The sequence below is a fragment of the Pan paniscus genome, chromosome 8 (genome assembly GCF_029289425.2).
Source record: "Pan paniscus chromosome 8, NHGRI_mPanPan1-v2.0_pri, whole genome shotgun sequence".
NCBI lineage: Eukaryota > Metazoa > Chordata > Mammalia > Primates > Hominidae > Pan > Pan paniscus.
The window spans coordinates 101962143-101978495 of record NC_073257.2 but is presented as its reverse complement, the minus strand read 5'-3'; the positions used below and the strand labels follow the sequence as shown (position 1 = coordinate 101978495).

Here is a 16353-nt window from a genome sequence, read left to right as displayed (position 1 = left end):
GAGACCTCAAAAAGACTAATCCCAGAGACTAATTTTGACACTGTACAACTAAGAGAGAGAGAGTCCTGATTCAAGAACGTGAGGAGATTCACGTACATAGACAACATCTGATTTCACCATAGTGGAAATGTCAGACATTTAGTACCTAATGCCACAAAACAGGGGCTGGCAAACTACTGTCCATGGGCCAAATCTGGCTGAATCCCATTCTTTTAAATAAAGTTTTATTGGTACCACAGGTGCATCCATTTGTTTACACATCGTCTACGGCTGCTTTTGCACTACACTATCAGAGTTGAGTAGTCTTGACAAAGGTTATATGGCCCACAAAGCCTGAAATACTTACTGCCCAGCCCTTTACAGAAGAAGTTTGTCAACGCTTGCCATAAAGCTTTTCAATTATATAACGAATTCCCCTTGCTCTGATTCCACACTAGCCAAGCAAACTTCTGATTATAATTGTTTTCCTGGTTAGTACAGCTGAACATTCCAAACTCCAAATTCTGAAATCCAAAATGCTCTAAAGTGCAAAACTTTTTGGGCATCAACATGACTTTTAAAAGAAATGCTCATTGGAGCATTTTGAATTTCAAATTTTCAGATTAGTGATGCTCAGCTAGTAATATTACTGTAAATATTCCAAAATCTGAAAAAGTCTGAAACATCTCTGGTCTCAAGCATTTCAGATAAGGGACACTCGACCTACCAACAAAGGAGAGAGCCCCTTGAAAGTGTGTTGGTTATTTCTAGCTGTATTTGCATTCTAGGGTTTTGGAGGTTTTTAACGTAATGTCTGGGAGCTTGCCTTATCTGAATCATCCGAATGATGATTTCTTTCTAAATTTGCTTTTTTTTTTTAAAAAAAATCACTTTTCTAGTGATACATATAAAAGAAACTAATGAACTAGGTCATGAAGTATGAATAGCAGTGTCAGACATTCAAGACAAAAGGAACAGCATACTTAAAAATGAAGTTGTAGACAAAGTATTAACTGTTTCAAAATGTTGGATTTTCTAAAGACCATTTAAATGCTGATGCCATTTATCTTTAGGAAGCTGGTATTGTTTGCCACAGTTATAACAAGCTATTGTTATAATTTCTGCTTATTATTAGAATCCAATAGAATTTTTACAGTTTGTTTTGAACACTTCTGTCATCTACTGTTCAGTTTGTTTTCATTATGAAATTCAGGTTTACTCTCAGTTCCTCCCAAAAATAGTAATTAACTATTCTGGGAATAATAATTTTAACTGGTTCATAAATGAGCATATACTAAACAACACTACTGTGCTGTATATAAATCTGATTCATATATTTTATAGCTCTTACTTCTTAGAAATAGAAAAACTTGCCTCTATATTAGAAAAGAAATCACTTTTCTAAGCCTATAAGACTAATAACTAGACATTTAGATTGTGGTGGGTTCACTTTTCTTCTTGTTAGAGGGCATTCTGAATCACTCTTCTGGTGAAGATCTCTGGGAGTTACATGCAAGCAGTGAGCCCAGGCCCACTTCCACATCCCACAAAGAGTGCATTTACTTTGTGTATCCAGAAGAGCAAAACTCCCAACTCTACTGCTTTGTTTTCAAACGGACAGCCAAGCATTCAATGTCTTCAGCTTCACTCTCTACTTTGTGCTTGGGTTCCATTTCTGGTTCATATAGGTATTTACCTTATTTTTTAACTTGACATTGCCTTTTTATCCCTCTTTATGTTTTTATTTATGTTGTATATTCTTTTATGTATTTGAAAGAGAAGGGGAGTGTCCTGTTATGAACATGCTATACCATCTTGACTAAGAATCCCTTTGCTGATACCCAATGGGATTCCTTTATCTGGTCTAACTGACTAGATATTTTATCATTTATTTTTCAGTCAAGGTTTATTGAGCACAATATGATGGTATAGGCATCTTTGGAGATATGCTATCTGCAGGTTCAGCTCTGGAGATTCAGAAGTGACACGCACATGCCTCTGACACTCTCATGGAGTTCACAGTTGGAGGTAAGCTGAACCATTTGGCAATCTACCTCACAGATTGAACAAAATTGCCAAATTGACCATTCCCCAATTCAGGTTCATTTCCATCATGACAAACTAATCTTTCCATTTCAGTAAAGTTTCATGGTACCTCTTTGCCTATAGGAAGCCATGCAACTCATCAAAATCTACTTGTTATCTAAGTTAGTTTTTTTCTAACAATACCCTAAATATATAGTTCTTCTACAACTTTGATGATATATCCACAATTAATGGATACAACACAACAAGAAACTCAGCAATACTAAATTTTTCAGTCCACCAGTGTCTTTGAAGAGAATATTTGTATTAGCATTTTGTTGCTCATTTATTTCATTCTGCAAAGTTTAAGAAACAACAGATACCTTCCTTACAGTGCAGCATTCTTGAGAAGGGTGCAGAGTGACTGGGTTTTCTCCTGGGTTTACCCAGGCACTTTTTTATTCACTCATCTGTTTCAGAAATAGTCACTATCCTGTTGTCTTCAGCTCCCAGCTTGGGAAACCCACAGAGTCTTTCCCTCCAGGTCACCATTGAGTTTGGCATGCTGTTGACCCTCAGTACATCATACAGCAACTACAAAACAGTAATTTTGTTCTTAGTGCACCCAGAGGGCCATTTACTTTGCAGCATCATTCAGAACTTTCAGCAATAACTTTCCTACTTCAAAAAAGATAAAGAGAAGCAGCATGAGGAATCCTTGAGGGAAACAAAGCTGAAACAAATATAATCTCTTATAGGATTTTTCTACATAAAATAATGCAAAATCACAACTTATTAAGTCCACAACTTAAAGCAAAATGTATGAAATTACTTTTCACCACAAGTTTTCACTGATATGAATAATGGCTATACTGTCTATATTTTAAATTAAACTTAATGCCATCTAGTGGTCACTGAGAAATTTTTGTTTCAGAAAATTGTTAACTTTAGAAATTGTTAATAACAAAGTAGTAGGAGTAACAATAACTGCTGTTGCTGAAGAGACTTATTGAACACCTACAATTCTTCAGAGCTCTATGCTCAGCATTTTATGTTCATTATCTTGTTTTATCTATACAACAACCTAAATAGGTACCGCAGCGCAGTTATGCAAATGAAGAAACCAAAACTTAGTGGTATTAAATGACATGCCATATTCAGAGATCTAGTAAATATCTGACTGGTTTTCAAACCCAATTAGTCTAGTCCATTGCCTTCACACTCATCCAGAATTCTATGCCTCTACTAAACCTCGGTTGTGACTATAGAATATGGTTAATAGACTAACACACATGCACACACACACACACTCACACACAAATGCTAATGTGTTTGAAGGGAGGTACAACCTCACATTTCCACTCTACAACCAACTCTTATCATGTTCCAATTCCCAGGCTTCTCCTTCAAGCAAGATTTTAATTGCATGGGGATGTTTACATATTCGAAATTCACATATGGTATCTCTAAAATGTGATGGATTCACTCATTCATGCAACAAATAGTTACTGAACTCATGCGTTAGACTCTGTGCTAGGTAATGGGAATGCAGCAGGGAACCAAACAGACACAGTCCTTCCTTTCATGGAGCTTAAAGTACAGCAGGAGGACAGACACATAAATTACATGGATCATGATACAAACTCATTGTGGAAAGAGCAGCTGGGAAAAATGCAGAGTGCTGGCAGGGTGTTTAGTTGGATGACCTTCCTTTGGCACCTAAGCGTTGAGTGAGAAGGGGAGTGAGGGAAGACATCTCTAAAGGAAGGACCTTTAAGAGGAGTCATGAAAGAGTGGGAGTGGGAGTGGGAGTGGGACTGAGCTGGGTGCAGGAGGGCAGCATAGGGATTCCAGGAAAAGCACCTGAGCAGCAAGCAGAAGAGTGTCTCCTAAGGCTCTGCTCCCAGACATTACACTCACACAGTGGAAGCACGACAGTAAGTCAATATGCAATTCAGGCACTCTTAATTCTTGTGCTGTAAATGGAACTTGGATAAAGACCATAATTAAGTCATACTTTTTTATACTTTGAACAAATCACTTTTACTGAAAATAATAAAATTGCATGATGTTGCACTTTATTTGAATACCCAAACATAATGGTACCTATCTATGCTAACTGAAGTTTCCATTGGTACTTATGAATAATTCAAATGCCTCCTAAATAAGATTTTTAGTTTGGTTGGAGATTATGAAAATAACACTCATGGCAGATAATGTGAATAACACAGAAGGAACCAAGGAAAAAAGAAGAAAAACAACTAATACTCATATCTCACAACCCAGAGGCAAATAATGTAAACCTTTTGGAATGCTTCCTTCCAGTCTTTTTCTCTATTAATATTTTATAAAAATAAGATTTTATAATTTAATTTATTCATTCAGTGTAATAATTATTTCATTTGTTTTTACAAACTCTTTGTTAATATCACTGTAATAGCCAGATGCTATTTTATTAGGTGGACACATCCTAGTTTACTTAACCCATTTCCAAGCTGTTCAGTAGGTGGATTGTTTCCAATGTTTACTAAACAATGAATGATATATGAATAATGAGTGGCATATGACAAATAATATATAATAAATAACACATTGCATAAAACTAACTTTTTTATAACAGTTTGTCCACCAGAATAGAACTCAGTAAATAGTAGACGTTATTGTCAAGTGGTTAAGTAACTGACACAGCTTATTTGTATATCTGAAAAGAATTTAGAAAGTAACAAAGCAATTTACAAAAGCAAAACCACTGCTCAAGAACATTGACTATCAACCACCTCTTCCCATTCTTCCTTGTACTGTGAGTTGATTTCTGCCTTGATCTTAAAACAGGCTGCAGTAAAAGTTAATGGGTATTTTTGTCATGTTGGAGAATCCCAGGAAGCCATTCTAAAATCCCATTTGTGAAATGATGTGTCACATTAACACATTTTATGGGCTTAATCTTGTGCTGCTAATTGAATAATTTAATATTTGTGACACTAGCTTGACTCACACAATTACACACACACACAAAAAAAGGAGTTGTAAGCTGTTACATCTCAGCTGTTCTTTACTTTGAGCATGCCCTGGTGTTTTTTAAGCTATATTTAGTGTTTTGCCATTTACAAGACAACTTCTATCTCTTTGGATATTTGCTTGATGTGAATGCAAATTGGAGTTGCAAGTTTTCTTCTTCTAACTAGGTACTCTTTAGTAGGTATATGCCCAGTCCAGATGCCAGGACTCTTAAACAGAGTTTTCACTGAGAGGCATTGACAAGATATAGAAATTACATCCTTGTGCCATGAGTAAGGACAGTGGTAATGACAGTGGCAGGCCATCTAAAGCAGCTGCTGTCATCACACTGGCTGCTGCAGGGAGACAGCGCTGGGGCTGCACACTCCAGGGAGCCAGCAGAGCCAGGGACAAGTGAGAGCCCTGCCCCTTCCAAATTGAGGCAGAGGCTCCCTGGGTACCACTGCAGCCAACCAAGCTATGGCTGCAAACCTGGGCATCCCTGTGCTCTCAGGACCCAGAAGCAGGTGGGAACCCCACTCTTCTGGGTGCAGCTGCAACTGCCCAAACCACAGCTGCGGACTCAGGTATCCCTGTACTTTTGGGGACCAAGGAAGGCCCTCCTTGCCCTCGCAAGCTCAGAAGTGGGAAATGCTTGCTCCCGCTGCTCTTGCTGGCTTCTGCCTGCTCTTGGTGCACATTCCGATCTCAGAGCAAAGTCAGGGCTGAACCCAGGCACTGACATGGCTCAGTGAGGTGTGCACATGCTTGGGGCAGTGCTGACATGTTAGCCCCCTGCCACCTTGGCCCCCTCTGGACTTTAGGGGCTAATGAGCATAGTAGGGAAGCTGAGCAGGGGTGGCTGAGGGCAGCTCTTGGCACCTACAGCCTGGGTGCCATGAATGACAGTAGGAAGCAGCGAGGTTCCTGGAAAGGAGGGAATGGGTCCCCAGTAAGGTGCTGCCTTCAAGCAAGGGAGGGCCTGAAGGCTGGGTGCTGGGCTGCCAGTCCCACAGACCAGAGTAGAATCTTGTGACGCCTTTTCCAGGCCTTCCATGGGTGCCCATGGACCAATAAACACATACTTCCTCCCCTTTGAGGTCCATAAAAGCCCTGGACTCAGCCAGAGCTGAGCAGACATTGGGACAATCAGCTGCAGAGAGGAGCAACTCACTCTAGGGCCTCCTTTCTGCTGAGAACTGCAGAGACAACAGAGAGAGAATGGAGAGATAACAGGACGACCTGCCAGCAGAGATGAGCCACCCACTCTAGGGCCTCCTCTCTGCTGGCAGCTGCTCAGATGATGGGACAACCAGCTGCAGAGAGGAGCTACCCTCTCTGCTGATAGCTGGACACTTGTTGAGATGACTTGCCTAGCAGAGAGGAGCTACCCTCTCTGCTAGGAGCTGAACACTCATCAGGACACCCTGGCTGCAGCAAGGAGCATCCCCCTGTGGGTTTCCCCTCAGTTGTTCTATCACTCAGTAGAGCTCCTCCTCATCATGCTCACTCTCCACTTATCTGCCTACCTCATTTTTCCTGGGCACAGGACAAGAACTCAGGATCTGCTGAATAAGGCTAAAAGAGCTGTAACACAAACAGAGATGAGATATGCCCCATTGTTCACCATGTCGCAAGTGAAGAGAAGGAAAGAAATGCTGCAGCCCTTCAGGGACCCCAGACATGGGAGCTCCTTGAGTTAAGCCCGTGACTCCCTCTTTGAGGCCCTGTGGTTCCTGGCATCTCCAAGCTTCTGGGAAGCATTATATTCCTCAGTGCCAGCTGTGGAAGCTGTTTGCAGTGCACCTGGTCCAGCTGCAGGCTCGCAGAGAGCTGGTGCCCATGCTGGCACCTGGAGCTGCCCACCCTACTACATCAGCTGACATGCCTGATTGCACAGTGGCCAGACCCCACACTCACTCACACACCCGTCGCCACTCCATGCAGCCTTATTTGGCAGGCATGGGAACCAGGCCAGTAGCATAAGCCAAGTGCAGCCTCCCAGGCCAAGTGGGCAGAATGAGACCAGTGGGCTCAGGCAAAACTTGGGCAAAGATGTCACCAGCCACAGAAGTTTCCAGCCAGAAAAGCAACACCCCAAAGATCAGATAACAGTGGGAGATGAAAAGTGATGTTTTGAATGGCAGTACTGGACTTCTCAGAGCTTTTAACAATCCTTTCACCCCACAGCCTACAGATGAAAAGGGTGACTATGTAGACTGGTCCATAGTGACCACATAAATACGTGCCACTTATACTGAATCTGGTGAAAGCAGGAGATCTTCAGGGTTAAGTCTGACATTTCAGAGTCAAACTCACTAAGTTTGACCCTTGGCTCATCTATACATTATAAACAACCTTGGGCAAGTATGTCACCTAACCTTTTAATAAGTCACTTTCCTTTTTTAAAAAATGGAGATAAAAATGATGCCTACTATATAGGATTGTTGGGAAGAGTAAATGAAATAATTTATGGAGAGCTCCTAGCACAGTGTCTGGCACATGGAAAACACCCGTTTATTATTATTGTTACTATAACTATTAGTCTTTTGCATCAGTGAGTTAAATTTTTACTTCCATTAGATCTATCTGATGTGTAATGTACTCTTCAAACATCCTTTATTTCTTATTCTAATATAACACACTGTCAAAAATCTGTTCTCCTTGGTAACAATCTATAATTTGAAATGCACAACTTGTTGGAAGGGCAGAAGGACAGGTAATGAATACCTTAGAATTACTTTGACTTAAATAAATATTTCCTTTCCTTCATTGAAAAGCTCTGTGGAGAAAGGAACCATGTCTGCTTTGTTGACCAGCTGCAAGCATGGTGTCTGGCACACAATGGGCACATATGTAGTATGTATTTAAGTGGGTAGATAAATAGTCTTAAAACAATTCCCCAATTTTACAAATGCCCATTTCTGAGCTCAGTTCAACTGAACATATTTTCTTTCTTTTTTTTTTTAACAGAAGTCACCAGAATGGAACCTTTTTGTTAAGCTTTCCCTTTACCTCAGATAGACAGCTGTCCTTGACAAACACAAAGTCAGTCTTGGCTGTCCCAGAAAAGCACTGTGTGTCAATGTCAGAGAGCCCAGTGGGCCTAGCATAAGGTTCACAACATTTCTAACTCTTCAAATCAAGTATTATTTTGGAAGTTGCCAACTTAATAAGCAACTTTGACTCCATGCAAACTAAAAATGGCATTTGAAAGTTGAAATTTCATTAAATCTGCTGTTTTCTGAGACTTCATCCAACTGGGACATCTGTTTGTAACACCAAAGGGGTATGTAATCCCAAAATTATGATTGGATTATATTCAAGTCATTAAAAAAGATGAATTCATGACATATTACTTTTAGGCAAACTCAATCTATATTACTGTCTGCATTCTCTCCTCTGCTAACGAAGAGACTCTCCTCTTCCCTTACAAATTCTTCATCCTTGTTTTGTGCTTTATCAGAATGTCCAGGCCAAAGCAATTTAACGCAATATCAAATTCATACTCTAGAATATAACCTCCTTCCACAAACTCTTTTTTATGTTTTTCTTTATTTTTAATTTTTCTGGGTACATAGTAGGTGTATATATTTATAGGGTACATGAGATGTTTTGATACAGACATGCAATGTGAAATAAGCCCATTATGGAGAATGGGGTATCCATCCCCTCAAGCATTTATCCCTTGCATTACGAACAATTCAATTACACTCTTTTAGGTATTTTTAAATGTGCAATTAAATTATTATTGACTATAGTCACCCTGTTGTGCTATCAAATAGTAGGTCTTATTCATTCTTTCTATTTTTTGTACCCATTAACCCTCCCCACCTCCCACCCAGGCCCCTACTACCCTTCCTAGCCTTTTGTAACCATCCTTCTACTCTAAATGTCTAGAAGTTTAATTGTTTTGATTTTTGGACTCCATGCATAAGTGAGAACATGAGGTGCTTGTCTTGCTGTGCCTGGCTTATTTCACTTAATATAACAATCTCCAGTTCCATTCATGTTATTGCAAATGACAGGATTTCATTATTTTTAATGGCTGAATAGTACTCATTGAATATATGTACCACATTTTCTTTATCCATTCATCTGTTGATGAACACTTAGGTTGCTTCCAAATCTTAGCTATTGTGAACAGTGCTACAACAAACACGGGAGTGAAGATATCTCTTTGGTGTATTGATTTCCTTTCTTTTGAGCATATACCCAGCAGGGAGATTGCTGGATAGTAAGGCAGCTCAATGTTTAGTTTTTTGAGGAACCTCCGAACTGTTCTCCTTAGTGATTGTACTAATTTATACTCCTGTCAACAATGTGTAAGGTTCCCCTTTTCTCCACATCCTCACCAGTATTTGTTATTGCCTGACTTTTGAATATAAGCCATTTTAACTGTAGTGAGAAGATATCTCATTGTAATTTTAATTGACATTTCTCCGGTGATCAATGATATGAGCAACTTTTCATATACCTATTTGTCACTTGTATGTCTTCTTTTGGGAAATGTCTATTCAAATCTTTTGCTCATTTTTGATCAGATTGTTAGACGTTTTCTTATTAAGTTGTTTGAGATGCTTATATATTCTGGTTACTAAACCCTTGTCAGCTAGGTAGTTGCAAGTATTTTCTCCCATTCTGTGGGTTGTTTCTTCACTTTATTGATTGCTTCCTTTGCTGCACAGAAGATTTTTAACTTAGTGTGATCCCATTCATTCATTTTTGCTTTGGTTGCCTGTGTTTGTAAGGTATTGCTCAATAAATTTTTGCCCAGACCAATGTCCTGGAGAATTCCCTCAAAGTTTTCTTCTAGTAGTTTTATAGTTTGAGGTTTTAGATTTATGTCTTTAATCTGTTTTGATTTAATTTTATATATGGCAAGAGATAGGGATCTAGCTTCATTCTTCTGCATATGGATATCCCATTTTCCCAGCACCATTTATTGAAAAGACTGTCCTTTCCACAATGTAGTTTCTTGATGCCTTTGTCAAAAATGAGCTCACTGTAGATGTATGCATTTGTTTCTGAGTTCTCTATTCTGTCCCATTGCTCTATGTGTCCGTGTTTATGCCAGTACCATGCCATTTTGGTTACTATAGCTCTATAGTATGATTTGAAGTTAGGTAATGTGATTCCTCCAGTTTTGTTCTTTTTGCTTAGGATAGCTTTGTCTATTCTGGGTCTTTTGTGGTTCCATATAAATTGTAGGATTGTTTTTTCTATTTCTGTGAAGAATGTCATTGGTATTTTAATAGAGATTGCATTGAAACTGTAGATTGCTTTGGGTAGTGTGGACATTTTAACAATATTGATTCTTCCAATCTGTGAACATGGAATATTTTTCCATTTTCTGGTGTCCTCTTCCACTTTTTTCATTAGTGTTTTAGAATTTTATCACAGAGATCTTTCATTTCTTTGGCTGAGTTGATTTCTAGGTATTTAATTTTATTCATGGTTCTTGTAAGTGAGGTTACTTTTTAAATTTATTTTTTAGATTGTTCACTGTTGGCATATGATTTTTGCATATTGGTTTTGTATCCTACAACTTTACTGAATTTGTTTATCAGTTCTAATAGGTTTTTTGTGGAGTCTTTAGGTTTTTCCAAATACAAGATCATATCATCTGCAAACAAGGATAATTTGACTACTTCCATTCCAAATTGCATGCCCTTTATTTCTCCTGTCTGATTTCTCTAGCTAGAACTTTCAGTACTATGTTGAATAACAGTGGTAAAAGTGGGCCTCCTTGCCATGTTCCAGATCTTAGAGGAAAAGCGTTCAGATTTTCCCCATTCAGTATGATACTAGCTGTGGGTCTGTAATATATGTTTTTTTTATGTTTAGGTGTGGCTCTTATATACCCAGATTTTTAAGAGTTTTATCATGAAGTGATGTTGAATTTTATCAAATGCTTTTTCAGCATCAATTGAAATAATCATATGGTTTTGTCCTTCATTCTGTTGATATGATGTACCATATTGATTGATTTGCATACGTTGAGCCATCCTGGCATGGCAGGGATAAATGCTACTCGATCATGATGAATGATCTTTCTAAAGTATTGTTGAATTTGGTTTGCTAGTATTTTGTTGAAGATTTTTGCATCAATATTTATCAGAGATATTGGCCTGTTGTTTTCCTTTTTGATGTGTCTTTCATGGCATCAGGGTAATACCGGCCTCATACAATGAGTTTGGAAGTATTTCCTCCTTTTCTATTTTTCAGAATAGATTAAGTGGAATTGGTATTAGTTCTTTAAGTGTTTGGTAGAATTCAGCAGTGAAGCTATCAGGTCCTGGACTTTTCCTTCCACAAATTCTGAAATGAATCTTTTTTTAATATTAAAGATGCCCTGTATCTGGGGTGGTCATGCATCTTAGTTTGCCTGGAATCATTACATTTCATGAGACTTGACATTTATTTGCCTTGGAATTTTATGACAACTGCACTGAAATGTTATCCAGCTTAGCATTTTTTCTGATTTTATTTTCATTTGTAATAAAGTGTTATTAGTAGTAGTAGTAGTAGACTTAAAATAAGCATGGTTAGGATTGGTTGACTTTCACTTTCAGTTTCCAGCCTCTGTTATGGTCTCATTTAGTAGTATGTGAGATGCATTTGCAGTAAATAGACTTCTCACTTTAACTTGTAGTTAAGTCTGGAAGATAACCGGCAATCACCCTCTCTCTATTCCTGACCTTCTCCAGACCCTTTTGAGGACAGCACATGCGGTGCTAAAATGAAGCGTCCTTAGTTCTACTAATTTTAGGAGGTAATATGCCATGTATTAAGTGCCAAAAACTTCTGGTTTTGAAGCTTTTATCAAACTGCAATTATTGAAAGCAAATCTTGCAAGCATAAAGACAAGTTTATCCTTAAAAAGCATCCTTGTTAGCTTATCCTTGTGTTCTACTAACACAAGGAATGAATTCTTGTGTTCATTCTTATTAAAAAAAATAGTGAGACAGTTTAAGCAAGGGGCCAAGTGATATAGATTTATTTTTGAAATTCTATAATTGCTCTTTGAAGTATCTTGACTTAGGGGAAGAAAATTGATGCAACCCTGGGGAGGAGAGTAAAAAAGCAGCTCACGTACCAAAGACAGTTAACCAAAAGCAATGAACTCCTCAAAAGCAACATAATTCTTTGGGAGGCTGAGGCAGGCAGATCGCTTGAGGTCAGGAGTTCGAGACCAACCTGGGCAACATGGCAAAATCCTGCCTCTACAAAAAGTTAGCCAGATGTGGTACTGCACGCCTGTAGTTCCATCTACGCAGGAGGCTGAGGTGGGACAATCACCTAAGCCTGAGGAGGTGAGGCTTCAGCAAGCCATGATTGTGCCACTGCATTTCAGCCTGGATGACAGAATAAGACTCTATCTCAGGAAAAAAAAAAAAAAAAGACACTTTAAGACAAACAAGCTTTTAAGAAATTTACCTCCTATGCATCTTTCTCAGGAAGCTACTGGAAGGCATTCCTCTCCAAAAATGAGAGCAAAACCCAAGAAAGAGTAAAACAAAGAATCCAGGATATAGGGAATCCAACATAGAAGAGAGCAAAGAAATTTCTTAGAAGGAGAGTGAGGGCAGACTCAGAATAGTTAGTGTCAAGAGCAATTAGTCCAGATTCAATGATGCAGGAGTCTTCAGAGATGTTTCCGACAAAGAAAAAAGTTACTAATAAATGATGTGTTACTTACATTGTAAAATATTATTTTGAGAAGTGTGAGGCTGATTTAGTTAGGGGTTTAAAAGTAAGCATTTAAAATGAGGTGTTTATGAATTTGTAAAAAACAAAACGTTGAACAAGAAAGAAAATGTCATAACACACTATAAGGAAATATAACACACCATAAGATTAAGCTACAAGAAATATTATGTTTATTATACTCACTATATATACACACCCACACACACATATATATAGTGAAAACGTTGACTTTTTTTGCCTCCCAGTTATGATTGTGATAGAACCATTTTGTACTTGGGTGTGCAAGGGGAGAGGAGGTTCTAAGCTTATTAAATTAAACAGAAAAATAAATGATCATATTTAAAACCAAGAAGCAAAATAAATAGATGAATAAATGGATTATTTATAAATAAGGAGATAAATGCCTGAAACAACTGCCTAAAATGGTTGAAAGTGGTGGTGCCTGTATGGCATAAGCAGATGAGGAAGAAAGAAAAGGGGCAGATGAATGCTCTTTTCTGTTTTTGACCTTGAAATACTCTTTGACTTAAAAAATGTATGTGTATTATATTGATTCAAAAACTAGCACTTTCCAATTTCTCCACCCTGCATCCCCAATCTTTTTTTAACAATTGGTGAGAAAGGCATCTTGTGTAGGTTTGAGGAGAAGGGCAGGAGAGGAAATGGATAACAAGGAACTTGGACGGCCCTGAGGATGGGAGAAGAAAGCAACTGACTCCACAGTTTAACTTCAGGCCAACCCTCCAGATAACAGTGTCACAGAATTCCTTTGCAGAATCCTGGGCTTGGCACACTCATCAGTCATGCCTTTCATAATGACAGCTAAGACATGTGTTGTAATCTGTCATCAGAGGCCCTCCTGCAAGTGATCCGGAAAAGTGAACAAATACCTTGCAGTAGATATTGGTTCTAACTAAACCTGTCAGTTTGGTCAGATACTGTCTTTTTTGTGATGGTAAGTTCTTGCTGTGTAACTTTCTTCAGTGTGTCCAGTAATTTTGGTGTTCAGTCTTTCTATGTGACCAGTAATCCAGAGGATAAATAAAAGGGTAGTTACATAACTAGTTCATATGATGTGCATGCGTGCCTAGGTCTCTAGCCAGGCTGTCATCCCTCTTACAATATTAGCTGTGCTTTATGCATTTTAATTTTTTCAGTAATTCTTCATTAACATTTAATTGCAGGTAATAAGTAGGAAAAGACTCCCAAATGCTTAAATAAGAACCAGTCTGATTATTTTGTACCCCCATGCCTAGGAGAGTCCATGCCATTCAATTAAAACAACAATTAATGAGCATAATCTGGGTATTGTGAGGGGTTTAAAAATATGAGAATCAGATAAGGATTCAGTTGCCTGGGGACTGACTTCCTAGCACTAGAGAGAGAGAGATGTATAGAACTATCTCCATCCACTGAAGATTCTTAGATGCTAAATGGGTACAGATGAGTGTCCAGTGAAAGTCATTCTGGCTGGAGGCTGAGGATAATAACTGGGCCTTGAAGACCAAGTAGGATTTCTTGGTGGAGATGAGTGGCATGGAAACTAATAAAGGGAATAGTGTGGGAAAAGGCTCAGGGAAGGCAGAGTGCATTTGGAGAATAAGAAGTGGAAGGGTGTTATTGGACCACAGCATAATGCAAGGACAGGACATGTCCATTGAAGACCGCAAGGAGCTGAAAGCAGAAACTTCTTTGGAAGAAAGATAATGACTTTAGTTTCCTATTCCCAAAATTTATCTTTTGTATTGAAGACTTGTTTCCTGGGAGACTTAAATCATGTCCAAGATAGAAATGAGATGATTGGTAAAGGGAAGTGGTCTGGAAGTGATTGTGAGAACACGGTGATAATTTAAATGCAAGTACCTTCAGTGAGTGACTATAAATGTGACACAGAGGAGCCAATGAGGGGTTGGGGTGAGCTTAGAAATTAGGCAGTCAGTACTACAGAGGTAAAAAATCATAAGGGTGAATGAGCTCACATGAGGAGCGAGTGCAAAGGATGGAAGGCCGAAGATAGATTCTGTTAGTAGACAGAAACCAATAAATACAGAAGAGGTAGTCATCAGAAGGGTAGTAGAGCTGCAGGGGAGAAAGCATGTGTCACAGAAACCCAAAGTGGGTAGTACTAGAATTGATGGGTGGTTGACTATTAAAAGCCATTCAGACACAACTGAGTGAAGATTTGGAAAAGGCTATTTAGTCTGGAAGTTTAGAAGTCACTAGTAAATTTTGAAAGTAAACATGACTGGGGGCCGGAGTAAGGCATCAAAGAAGGGATGAAAGGAGATGGAGATGGAAGGAGAGGAGGAGACAATGTAAGCAAACCTCTTAAGAAAACTAGATTAGATGATTAGCCCCTTGGTAACCAGGTTAATTACAATAAACCTGTGGATTTAACAACACCTGTCAACAAATGAACAAACAGATGCAGCTTCCTGTATTGATATATAAATATTTCTATTCAGTGTCCATTCATATTTTCTTACTTTATTGCACTCTCTTTGATTTTACTTGACGTTGTCCATTTAATTTGGAGATATCGGGACTATACAATTTGGGGATTAATTTAATTACTTCCTGTTTTCTATGTCACTATTACTTGGCAATTTCATATGGTTCGAACCAATTAAAAGGAAGTAATAAATTACTTTATTGCCAATAATCAGCAGCACAGTAGTACAGGCTCATTCAGAACACTGGGTACTTGAGACATGTTTTCTGGTTTTGTGGTCTAACCACCCATTTTTACTATGGCCAACAGAGTGTGGCTAGAGAGTCTGAATAGCAACTAGAATGCAGACAGGGTGTGGTGGGAGGAAAGTGGTCCAGGAGAGAGGTTAGAAGAGGAGACCACAGAGGAAGGGAAAGTCAATAGCCTTAGGAGAGTCTCACAGACCACCCTAGTGTCTACTGGGATTTATTCTGGGTGAAATAGCATATAGTCACCTAAGTTATCTGGTTTCTTAGCCACATCTGCCTTTCACATCATGTCACCAATACTTTACTGAAGATTATTTTCAATATAGTTTTATTATTTTTAAGTATTTCTAAAATTGCCCACAGTCTTCTTGAAAGCTTCACTTAATGGTTTATAAATTAAAAGTTCTTGACATCTTCCATCGACTCTTTTTCTTAGAACTATAATAGTTCCAACTGAGAATATATTCAGAGGTACTGGGGAATATTCGGTAAGTTAAGAGTAAATTATGTTCAGTGGTGATATTCTCAATCCTAATTTTCTTGATAGTGAATTAAATATTTTATCCCAGATATTTTCACAGGTTTGTCTTTTTAACTTCATTCATAGTACCTGTTCTTTAACAGATGTTTTTCAAGAAAAAACTTGTTGAATAAGTTTTCTCTGTGATTGTTTTGAATATGTGGCCATAATATTTAGATGCTGCAAAATTGTAGAAATTATCCATTTCATTGCATTTTAGAATAGAATATGACTTTGTCCTGTTTACTAACACTTTTGTGCAATAATTCCATGCAAAGCCTATTATTTCCGTGGTTTCCCAATGACTTTCAGTACTGCAGTTGACTTCTGATGCTAACCACCTGGAGTTAGGTTAAATAAACTACATCAGTTAAGGGCACAGTCCCTCCTAGTCTGCCCTCACTTCAGACACCACCCAC

At 38.4% G+C, this 16353-nt stretch overlaps 1 long non-coding RNA gene across 1 annotated transcript in view; it reads left to right on the top strand.

The window, feature by feature from the left end:
- Window positions 1–506: 506 nt before the first annotated feature.
- The window catches only part of LOC130540552 (uncharacterized), a 41874-nt gene continuing 26027 nt past the window's right edge, over window positions 507–16353 (top strand). The window contains exons 1-3 of the long non-coding RNA XR_008954543.1: window positions 507–731; window positions 1445–1667; window positions 1879–2007. This is a non-coding gene — a long non-coding RNA (uncharacterized LOC130540552). The remainder of the gene's footprint in view (window positions 732–1444; window positions 1668–1878; window positions 2008–16353) is intronic.